The sequence below is a fragment of the Thalassophryne amazonica genome, chromosome 17, assembly GCF_902500255.1.
Source record: "Thalassophryne amazonica chromosome 17, fThaAma1.1, whole genome shotgun sequence".
Taxonomy (NCBI): Eukaryota; Metazoa; Chordata; class Actinopteri; order Batrachoidiformes; family Batrachoididae; genus Thalassophryne; species Thalassophryne amazonica.
In genome coordinates this window covers 69909203-69921178 of record NC_047119.1, presented here as the reverse complement: position 1 = coordinate 69921178, position 11976 = coordinate 69909203, and positions in this window count along the sequence as shown.

Sequence of the window (11976 nt, the reverse complement as noted above, 5' to 3'; positions counted from 1 at the left end):
CGCTAAGCTAGCGGATTCCTAAAAAAACACACAAAGTGAAGAATGTGTAAATAATTTAGAGGTGATTCAGCAGAAGGAGTGCTTTAGTTAAGGCACGTAAAGATTACACTGGGAAACAAATCGTAATCTAGATAACTAGATCAATCTAACTGCACAGATTAAACAGCTAACAGATACAGAAAAACACCGCTGTGCTCCGGAACAGGAAGTGATACAATACCGCAGTGAGAGCCAACCACCAGTAGAGGCAAGCATTTGATTTGGTGCAGTATTTATGACAGAATTATCACTGACGTGTGTATTCACACGGGGTTAGTCTGACTTGAGGTCATTTCTGTTTTACTAAGGCTAAAAGTCACCAGAAACTTGACTGACACAGTCAGTAAAACATGACTAAAATGGTGCATTTGGTTGGAACTAAAATCACTGAGAAATGTTGGTAATCGTGTCATAACTCATAACCACCCCGAGTGAAACCAGTTCCACCCAAACAGGGCGAGACACGAATGTCAGTGCAGAGATTAGTGACTCTGTCAATGAACGTGTGTGTCTGTAGTCTGTGTGCTGGTGAACAGAAGAATCAGAAGACAATATTTCAGGATTAATCTGCGTTTAACTGGTCTGAAGTGTTTTGTGTTCATGAAGAGACTGTTGGTCCAACAGAGGAGGAGGTGGTGATCTGAGATCATCAGGTGAGATGCAGTCAGAGAAAATTCACCAGGTTTTGTGACATTTCAGCCAATTTAGTTTGGAAATGGATTTCCTGAATTATCAGAAAACAGATTTCCCAGAATGACACATGTCACCCTGATGATCTCAAGTACCTGATGAGAGTCTTGACCTCTAGAAGCCGGCGTCATGTGATGGAAGCACAAACTGTACGTGTACTCTCATGATTTTCCAAACCCAGTGATTACAGCCGTGTCTCTCGATACCAGCATTCCAGTTTGTTCAGATAAGATTTACTGAGCTCAACATGAAGTCTGTGTGTGCACCAGACAAAACCATCCAGGGCTGATGTTAAGGCCCTGCAGCTGCGTGCGGCACAGCGGAGGAGCTGCAGATGAAATCCGCCTGAGGAGTGAAGCGGGGAGGGAGGCTGGAGGCTCATCACGGCTTCACACGTCCCCTGACTCGGTTCATTTCTGAGCAACCCAAGCTGATTCCTCTCCTACTGGGCAGCTGATGCAATTACACCCTCATATCTGCAGGGGGCTCCCTCCATCTCCATCTCAGCCGCAGCCCACTGCTGCAGTTGAGGTGGAGGTGTGCACGTACATGCACGTGTGTGTGTGTGTGTGTGTGTGTGAGAAGGGTTACACACTCACCATGTATGGTTAATCAATCATTGTGTCGCCTTAATGACATCCTGCTGCTTCTCTAATGTCTTCTGGCAGAGGCAGCCCGCCGCTGGCACGCCGCTCACGCAGGCACACATATGGTCGCCTCCCGTGACTGACAGGACCCCTTTCATGTGTGCTGCCCTGCTCGCCGGATGTCATCAGCCACATACAGCAGCCGCTGGCTACGACTGAAATGTTTTTTGGGTTTTTTTGGCGGGGAGGGGGTGAAGCAGAAATAGCCCGACAACCGGCCCTGAATTGGGTCAGATACTGACCTCTCTCTCCTAGTCTGTGATTGGTTGGCGGGTGAGACGCTGACGTCAGCCTCACTTTGGTGTGGCGTGAGGGCTGCTCTCCTATTGGTCCTTTAGGAGTGGGAAATCTCACTCAAAGATGGAGGCCAGTATCCGGCCCAACTCATAGCCGGGCTGGTTGTTGGGCTAAAGGAGAAAGGGAAAAGAACGTGCTGGAGACAGCGTGCACCTGCCTGATTGGCCACGCCTCTCACCTTCCCTTACAGAATGGTTCATAAAACACTGACGAGTCAACAAAGTTTGTCTCCTACTCAACTTTTTTTCAAAAAACACCATTAGAAAAGTATTTCTGTGGTTGTGTTCGTGCTGCTACACAATGCAACCCCAAGTCAGACTTTCAATATGGAGGAACGCAACAATGTTTAGTTAAATCTTATTCAAATCTTTACTGATTTATTGGGCTGTAGTCATCAATATCAACAATCCGTTTCAAAGTGATAGATTTGACTACATCGAAACACAGACCCCTAATTGATCTTCGTGTTCTATGAACCAGTCGAATTAAAAAATAATAATGATGATAATAGTAATGATAATAATCAAATGTCTAAAATCATTCCATTTGAACTCACTGTTAATCTATACAACACAACATAAATTAAATAAAAATTTAAAAGGTAAAAGGTGGGTTGCATAAGGATTTGAGCGTAACACAGTTAAATCATGACTTTTACAGACAGTTTTCTTCAGACAAGTCGGGAATGAACACATGAACATTCCCAAGTCACTGAACATGTATTTATTTTTAAATGATTTACATGTCCTCCTCATGTTTTTAAATCAACGACTGTCTGCTGAACGTCTTTGCCACGTCTCTGCTGCAGCCGGTGGACACAGATGTGTCCACCAGGTTTACCTGTTCAATCATCAAACCATTCATCCATCTGCAACAAGATGAACAAGGCAAAGGGAGCAAAACAACCAACAAACAGGAGAGCTGTCAGCACAGCAACAGGTTGGGACATGTGTCAGGTGGGTTTGGAAGAGATGATGTCAGAAAAATCAGGTAGAACAATCTGAGGTCAGAGAGTGACAGAATGTAAACCATCTGAGGTCAGAAAGTGACAGAATGTAAACCATCTGAGGTCAGAAAGTGACAGAATGTAAACCATCTGAGGTCAGAGAGTGACAGAATGTAAACCATCTGAGGTCAAAAAGTGACAGAATGTAAACCATCTGAGGTCAGAGAGTGACAGAATGTAAACAATCTGAGGTCACAGAGTGACAGAATGTAAACCATCTGAGGTCAGAGAGTGACAGAATGTAAACCATCTGAGGTCAAAAAGTGACAGAATGTAAACCATCTGAGGTCAGAGAGTGACAGAATGTAAACAATCTGAGGTCACAGAGTGACAGAATGTAAACCATCTGAGGTCAGAGAGTGACAGAATGTAAACCATCTGAGGTCACAGAGTGACAGAATGTAAACAATCTGAGGTCACAGAGTGACAGAATGTAAACCATCTGAGGTCAGAGAGTGACAGAATGTAAACCATCTGAGGTCAGAGAGTGACAGAATGTAAACCATCTGAGGTCAGAAAGTGACAGAATGTAAACCATCTGAGGTCAGAAAGTGACAGAATGTAAACCATCTGAGGTCAGAGAGTGACAGAATGTAAACCATCTGAGGTCAAAAAGTGACAGAATGTAAACCATCTGAGGTCAGAGAGTGACAGAATGTAAACAATCTGAGGTCAGAAAGTGACAGAATGTAAACCATCAGGTCAGAGAGTGACAGAATGTAAACCATCTGAGGTCAGAAAGTGACAGAATGTAAACCATCAGGTCAGAGAGTGACAGAATGTAAACCATCTGAGGTCAGAAAGTGACAGAATGTAAACCATCTGAGGTCAGAGAGTGACAGAATGTAAACCATCTGAGGTCAGAAAGTGACAGAATGTAAACAATCTGAGGTCAGAAAGTGACAGAATGTAAACCATCAGGTCAGAGAGTGACAGAATGTAAACCATCTGAGGTCAGAAAGTGACAGAATGTAAACCATCTGAGGTCAGAAAGTGACAGAATGTAAACCATCTGAGGTCAGAAAGTGACAGAATGTAAACCATCTGAGGTCAAAAAGTGACAGAATGTAAACCATCTGAGGTTAGAGAGTGACAGAATGTAAACCATCTGAGGTCAGAGTGACAGAATGTAAACCATCTGAGGTCAGAAAGTGACAGAATGTAAACCATCTGAGGTCAAAAAGTGACAGAATGTAAACCATCTGAGGTTAGAGAGTGACAGAATGTAAACCATCTGAGGTCAGAGTGACAGAATGTAAATCATCTGAGGTCAGAGTGACAGAATGTAAACCATCTGAGGTCAGAGTGACAGAATGTAAACAATCTGAGGTCAGAGAGTGACAGAATGTAAACCATCTGAGGTCAGAAAGTGACAGAATGTAAACCATCTGAGGTCAGAAAGTGACAGAATGTAAACCATCTGAGGTCAGAGAGTGACAGAATGTAAACCATCTGAGGTCAGAAAGTGACAGAATGTAAACCATCTGAGGTCAGAGAGTGACAGAATGTAAACCATCTGAGGGCAAAAAGTGACAGAATGTAAACCATCTGAGGTCAGAGAGTGACAGAATGTAAACCATCTGAGGTCAGAGAGTGACAGAATGTAAACCATCTGAGGACACAAAGTGACAGAATGTAAACCATCTGAGGTCAGAGAGTGACAGAATGTAAACAATCTGAGGTCAGAGAGTGACAGAATGTAAACAATCTGAGGTCAGAAAGTGACAGAATGTAAACCATCTGAGGTCAGAGAGTGACAGAATGTAAACCATCTGAGGTCAGAAAGTGACAGAATGTAAACCATCTGAGGTCAGAAAGTGACAGAATGTAAACCATCTGATGTCAGAGAGTGACAGAATGTAAACCATCTGAGGTCAGAAAGTGACAGAATGTAAACCATCTGAGGTCAGAGAGTGACAGAATGTAAACAATCTGAGGTTAGAGAGTGACAGAATGTAAACCATCTGAGGTCAAAAAGTGACAGAATGTAAACCATCTGAGGTCAGAGAGTGACAGAATGTAAACCATCTGAGGTCAGAGTGACAGAATGTAAACCATCTGAGGTCAGAAAGTGACAGAATGTAAACAATCTGAGGTCAAAAAGTGACAGAATGTAAACCATCTGAGGTTAGAGAGTGACAGAATGTAAATCATCTGAGGTCAGAGTGACAGAATGTAAACCATCTGAGGTCAGAGTGACAGAATGTAAACCATCTGAGGCCAGAGAGTGACAGAATGTAAACAATCTGAGGTCAAAGAGTGACAGAATGTAAACAATCTGAGGTTAGAAAGTGACAGAATGTAAACAATCTGAGGTCAGAAAGTGACAGAATGTAAACAATCTGAAGACAAAGAGTGACAGAATGTAAACAATCTGAGGTCAGAAAGTGACAGAATGTAAACAATCTGAAGTCAAAGACTGACAGAATGTAAACAATCTGAGGTCAGAGAGTGACAGAATGTAAACAATCTGAAGTCAAAGAGTGACAGAATGTAAACAATCTGAGGTCAGAAAGTGACAGAATGTAAACAATCTGAGATCAGAAAGTGACAGAATGTAAACAATCTGAGGTCAGAAAGTGACGGAATGTAAACAATCTGATGTCAGAGAGTGACAGAATGAAAACAATCTGAGGTCAGAGAGTGACAGAATGTAAACAATTTGAGGTCAGAAAGTGACAGAATGTAAACAATCTGAAGTCAAAGAGTGACAGAATGTAAACAATCTGAGGTCAGAAAGTGACAGAATGTAAACAATCTGAGATCAGAAAGTGACAGAATGTAAACAATCTGAGGTCAGAAAGTGACGGAATGTAAACAATCTGATGTCAGAGAGTGACAGAATGAAAACAATCTGAGGTCAGAGAGTGACAGAATGTAAACCATCTGAGGTCAGAGAGTGACAGAATGTAAACAATTTGAGGTCAGAAAGTGACAGAATGTAAACAATCTGAAGTCAAAGAGTGACAGAATGTAAACAATCTGAGGTCAGAAAGTGACAGAATGTAAACAATCTGAGATCAGAAAGTGACAGAATGTAAACAATCTGAGGTCAGAAAGTGACGGAATGTAAACAATCTGATGTCAGAGAGTGACAGAATGAAAACAATCTGAGGTCAGAGAGTGACAGAATGTAAACCATCTGAGGTCAGAGAGTGACAGAATGTAAACAATCTGAGGTCAAAGAGTGACAGAATGTAAACAATCTGAGGTTAGAAAGTGACAGAATGTAAACAAACTGAGGTTAGAGAGTGACAGAATGTAAACCATCTGAGGTCAGAGAGTGACAGAATGTAAACCATCTGAGGTCAGAGAGTGACGGAATGTAAACCATCTGAGGTCAGAGATTGATGGAATGTAAACCATCTGAGGTCAGAGAGTGACGGAATGTAAACCATCTGAGGTCAGAGAGTGACAGAATGTAAACAATCTGAGGTCAGAGAGTGACAGAATGTAAACCATCTGAGGTCAGAAAGTGACAGAATGTAAACAATCTGAGGTCAGAAAGTGACAGAATGTAAACCATCTGAGGTTAGAGAGTGACAGAATGTAAACCATCTGAGGTCAGAGTGACAGAATGTAAACAATCAGAGGTCAGAAAGTGACAGAATGTAAACAATCAGAGGTCAGAAAGTGACAGAATGTAAACAATCTGAGGTCAGAGAGTGACAGAATGTAAACAGAGGTCAGAAAGTGACAGAATGTAAACCATCTGAGGTCAGAGAGTGACAGAATGTAAACCATCTGAGGTCAAAAAGTGACAGAATGTAAACCATCTGAGGTCAGAGAGTGACAGAATGTAAACCATCTGAGGTCAGAGAGTGACAGAATGTAAACAATCTGAGGTCAAAAAGTGACAGAATGTAAACAATCTGAGGTTAGAGAGTGACAGAATGTAAACCATCTGAGGTCAGAAAGTGACAGAATGTAAACCATCTGAGGTTAGAGAGTGACAGAATGTAAACCATCTGAGGTCAGAGTGACAGAATGTAAACAATCAGAGGTCAGAAAGTGACAGAATGTAAACAATCTGAGGTCAAAAAGTGACAGAATGTAAACAATCTGAGGTTAGAGAGTGACAGAATGTAAACAATCTGAGGTCAGAGTGACAGAATGTAAACAATCTGAGGTCAAAAAGTGACAGAATGTAAACAATCTGAGGTTAGAGAGTGACAGAATGTAAACCATCTGAGGTCAGAGTGACAGAATGTAAACAATCTGAGGTTAGAGAGTGACAGAATGTAAACCATCTGAGGTCAGAAAGTGACAGAATGTAAACCATCTGAGGTCAGAGAGTGACAGAATGTAAACAATCTGAGGTCAAAGAGTGACAGAATGTAAACAATCTGAGGTTAGAAAGTGACAGAATGTAAACAATCTGAGGTCAGAAAGTGACAGAATGTAAACCATCTGAGGTCAGAGTGACAGAATGTAAACAATCTGAGGTCAAAAAGTGACAGAATGTAAACAATCTGAGGTTAGAGAGTGACAGAATGTAAACCATCTGAGGTCAGAGTGACAGAATGTAAACAATCTGAGGTTAGAGAGTGACAGAATGTAAACCATCTGAGGTCAGAAAGTGACAGAATGTAAACAATCTGAGGTCAGAAAGTGACAGAATGTAAACCATCTGAGGTCAGAGTGACAGAATGTAAACAATCTGAGGTCAGAGAGTGACAGAATGTAAACAATCTGAGGTCAGAGTGACAGAATGTAAACAATCTGAGGTCAAAAAGTGACAGAATGTAAACAATCTGAGGTTAGAGAGTGACAGAATGTAAACCATCTGAGGTCAGAGTGACAGAATGTAAACAATCTGAGGTTAGAGAGTGACAGAATGTAAACCATCTGAGGTCAGAAAGTGACAGAATGTAAACCATCTGAGGTCAGAGAGTGACAGAATGTAAACAATCTGAGGTCAAAGAGTGACAGAATGTAAACAATCTGAGGTTAGAAAGTGACAGAATGTAAACAATCTGAGGTCAGAAAGTGACAGAATGTAAACCATCTGAGGTCAGAGTGACAGAATGTAAACAATCTGAGGTCAGAGAGTGACAGAATGTAAACAATCTGAGGTCAGAAAGTGACAGAATGTAAACCATCTGAGGTCAGAAAGTGACAGAATGTAAACCATCTGAGGTCAGAGAGTGACAGAATGTAAACAATCTGAGGTCAAAGAGTGACAGAATGTAAACAATCTGAGGTTAGAAAGTGACAGAATGTAAACAATCTGAGGTCAGAGTGACAGAATGTAAACAATCTGAGGTCAAAAAGTGACAGAATGTAAACAATCTGAGGTTAGAGAGTGACAGAATGTAAACCATCTGAGGTCAGAAAGTGACAGAATGTAAACCATCTGAGGTCAGAGAGTGACAGAATGTAAACAATCTGAGGTCAGAAAGTGACAGAATGTAAACAATCAGAGGTCAGAAAGTGACAGAATGTAAACAATCTGAGGTCAGAGAGTGACAGAATGTAAACCATCTGAGGTCAGAAAGTGACAGAATGTAAACCATCTGAGGTCAGAGAGTGACAGAATGTAAACCATCTGAGGTCAGAGAGTGACAGAATGTAAACAATCTGAGGTCAGAAAGTGACAGAATGTAAACCATCTGAGGTTAGAGAGTGACAGAATGTAAACCATCTGAGGTCAGAGTGACAGAATGTAAACAATCTGAGGTCAGAAAGTGACAGAATGCAAACAATCAGAGGTCAGAAAGTGACAGAATGTAAACCATCTGAGGTCAGAAAGTGACAGAATGTAAACCATCTGAGGTCAGAGAGTGACAGAATGTAAACCATCTGAGGTCAGAGTGACAGAATGTAAACCATCTGAGGTCAGAAAGTGACAGAATGTAAACCATCTGAGGTCAAAAAGTGACAGAATGTAAACCATCTGAGGTTAGAGAGTGACAGAATGTAAACCATCTGAGGTCAGAGTGACAGAATGTAAATCATCTGAGGTCAGAGTGACAGAATGTAAACCATCTGAGGTCAGAGTGACAGAATGTAAACAATCTGAGGTCAGAGAGTGACAGAATGTAAACCATCTGAGGTCAGAAAGTGACAGAATGTAAACCATCTGAGGTCAGAAAGTGACAGAATGTAAACCATCTGAGGTCAGAGAGTGACAGAATGTAAACCATCTGAGGTCAGAAAGTGACAGAATGTAAACCATCTGAGGTCAGAGAGTGACAGAATGTAAACCATCTGAGGGCAAAAAGTGACAGAATGTAAACCATCTGAGGTCAGAGAGTGACAGAATGTAAACCATCTGAGGTCAGAGAGTGACAGAATGTAAACCATCTGAGGACACAAAGTGACAGAATGTAAACCATCTGAGGTCAGAGAGTGACAGAATGTAAACAATCTGAGGTCAGAGAGTGACAGAATGTAAACAATCTGAGGTCAGAAAGTGACAGAATGTAAACCATCTGAGGTCAGAGAGTGACAGAATGTAAACCATCTGAGGTCAGAAAGTGACAGAATGTAAACCATCTGAGGTCAGAAAGTGACAGAATGTAAACCATCTGATGTCAGAGAGTGACAGAATGTAAACCATCTGAGGTCAGAAAGTGACAGAATGTAAACCATCTGAGGTCAGAGAGTGACAGAATGTAAACAATCTGAGGTTAGAGAGTGACAGAATGTAAACCATCTGAGGTCAGAAAGTGACAGAATGTAAACCATCTGAGGTCAAAAAGTGACAGAATGTAAACCATCTGAGGTTAGAGAGTGACAGAATGTAAACCATCTGAGGTCAGAGTGACAGAATGTAAACCATCTGAGGTCAGAGTGACAGAATGTAAACCATCTGAGGTCAGAAAGTGACAGAATGTAAACAATCTGAGGTCAAAAAGTGACAGAATGTAAACCATCTGAGGTTAGAGAGTGACAGAATGTAAATCATCTGAGGTCAGAGTGACAGAATGTAAACCATCTGAGGTCAGAGTGACAGAATGTAAACCATCTGAGGTCAGAGAGTGACAGAATGTAAACAATCTGAGGTCAAAGAGTGACAGAATGTAAACAATCTGAGGTTAGAAAGTGACAGAATGTAAACAATCTGAGGTCAGAAAGTGACAGAATGTAAACAATCTGAAGTCAAAGAGTGACAGAATGTAAACAATCTGAGGTCAGAAAGTGACAGAATGTAAACAATCTGAAGTCAAAGACTGACAGAATGTAAACAATCTGAGGTCAGAGAGTGACAGAATGTAAACAATTTGAGGTCAGAAAGTGACAGAATGTAAACAATCTGAAGTCAGAAAGTGACGGAATGTAAACAATCTGATGTCAGAGAGTGACAGAATGAAACAATCTGAGGTCAGAGAGTGACAGAATGTAAACAATTTGAGGTCAGAAAGTGACAGAATGTAAACAATCTGAAGTCAAAGAGTGACAGAATGTAAACAATCTGAGGTCAGAAAGTGACAGAATGTAAACAATCTGAAATCAGAAAGTGACAGAATGTAAACAATCTGAGGTCAGAAAGTGACGGAATGTAAACAATCTGATGTCAGAGAGTGACAGAATGAAAACAATCTGAGGTCAGAGAGTGACAGAATGTAAACCATCTGAGGTCAGAGAGTGACAGAATGTAAACAATTTGAGGTCAGAAAGTGACAGAATGTAAACAATCTGAAGTCAAAGAGTGACAGAATGTAAACAATCTGAGGTTAGAAAGTGACAGAATGTAAACAAACTGAGGTTAGAGAGTGACAGAATGTAAACCATCTGAGGTCAGAAAGTGACAGAATGTAAACAATCTGAGGTCAGAGTGACAGAATGTAAACAATCTGAGGTTAGAGAGTGACAGAATGTAAACCATCTGAGGTCAGAAAGTGACAGAATGTAAACAATCTGAAGTCAGAAAGTGACAGAATGTAAACCATCTGAGGTCAGAGTGACAGAATGTAAACAATCTGAGGTCAGAGAGTGACAGAATGTAAACAATCTGAGGTCAGAGTGACAGAATGTAAACAATCTGAGGTCAAAAAGTGACAGAATGTAAACAATCTGAGGTTAGAGAGTGACAGAATGTAAACCATCTGAGGTCAGAGTGACAGAATGTAAACAATCTGAGGTTAGAGAGTGACAGAATGTAAACCATCTGAGGTCAGAAAGTGACAGAATGTAAACCATCTGAGGTCAGAGAGTGACAGAATGTAAACAATCTGAGGTCAAAGAGTGACAGAATGTAAACAATCTGAGGTTAGAAAGTGACAGAATGTAAACAATCTGAGGTCAGAAAGTGACAGAATGTAAACCATCTGAGGTCAGAGTGACAGAATGTAAACAATCTGAGGTCAGAGAGTGACAGAATGTAAACAATCTGAGGTCAGAAAGTGACAGAATGTAAACCATCTGAGGTCAGAGAGTGACAGAATGTAAACAATCTGAGGTCAAAGAGTGACAGAATGTAAACAATCTGAGGTTAGAAAGTGACAGAATGTAAACAATCTGAGGTCAGAGTGACAGAATGTAAACAATCTGAGGTCAAAAAGTGACAGAATGTAAACAATCTGAGGTTAGAGAGTGACAGAATGTAAACCATCTGAGGTCAGAAAGTGACAGAATGTAAACCATCTGAGGTCAGAGTGACAGAATGTAAACCATCTGAGGTCAGAAAGTGACAGAATGTAAACAATCTGAGGTCAGAAAGTGACAGAATGTAAACCATCTGAGGTCACAGAGTGACAGAATGTAAACCATCTGAGGTCAAGAGTGACAGAATGTAAACAATCTGAGGTCAGAGTGACAGAATGTAAACAATCTGAGGTCAAAGTGACAGAATGTAAACAATCTGAGGTCAGAGAGTGACAGAATGTAAACCATCTGAGGTCAGAGAGTGACAGAATGTAAACCATCTGAGGTCAGAAGTGACAGAATGTAAACCATCTGAGGTCAGAAAGTGACAGAATGTAAACCATCTGAGGTCAGAGAGTGACAGAATGTAAACAATCTGAGGTCAAAGAGTGACAGAATGTAAACAATCTGAGGTCAGAGAGTGACAGAATGTAAACAATCTGAGGTCAGAAAGTGACAGAATGTAAACAATCTGAAGTCAAAGAGTGACAGAATGTAAACAATCTGAGGTCAGAAAGTGACAGAATGTAAACAATCTGAGGTCAGAGAGTGACAGAATGTAAACAATCTGAGGTCAGAAAGTGACAGAATGTAAACAATCTGAGGTCAGAGAGTGACAGAATGTAAACATCTGAGGTCAGAAAGTGACAGAATGTAAACAATCTGAGGTCAGAAAGTGACAGAATGTAAACAATCAGAGGTCAGAGA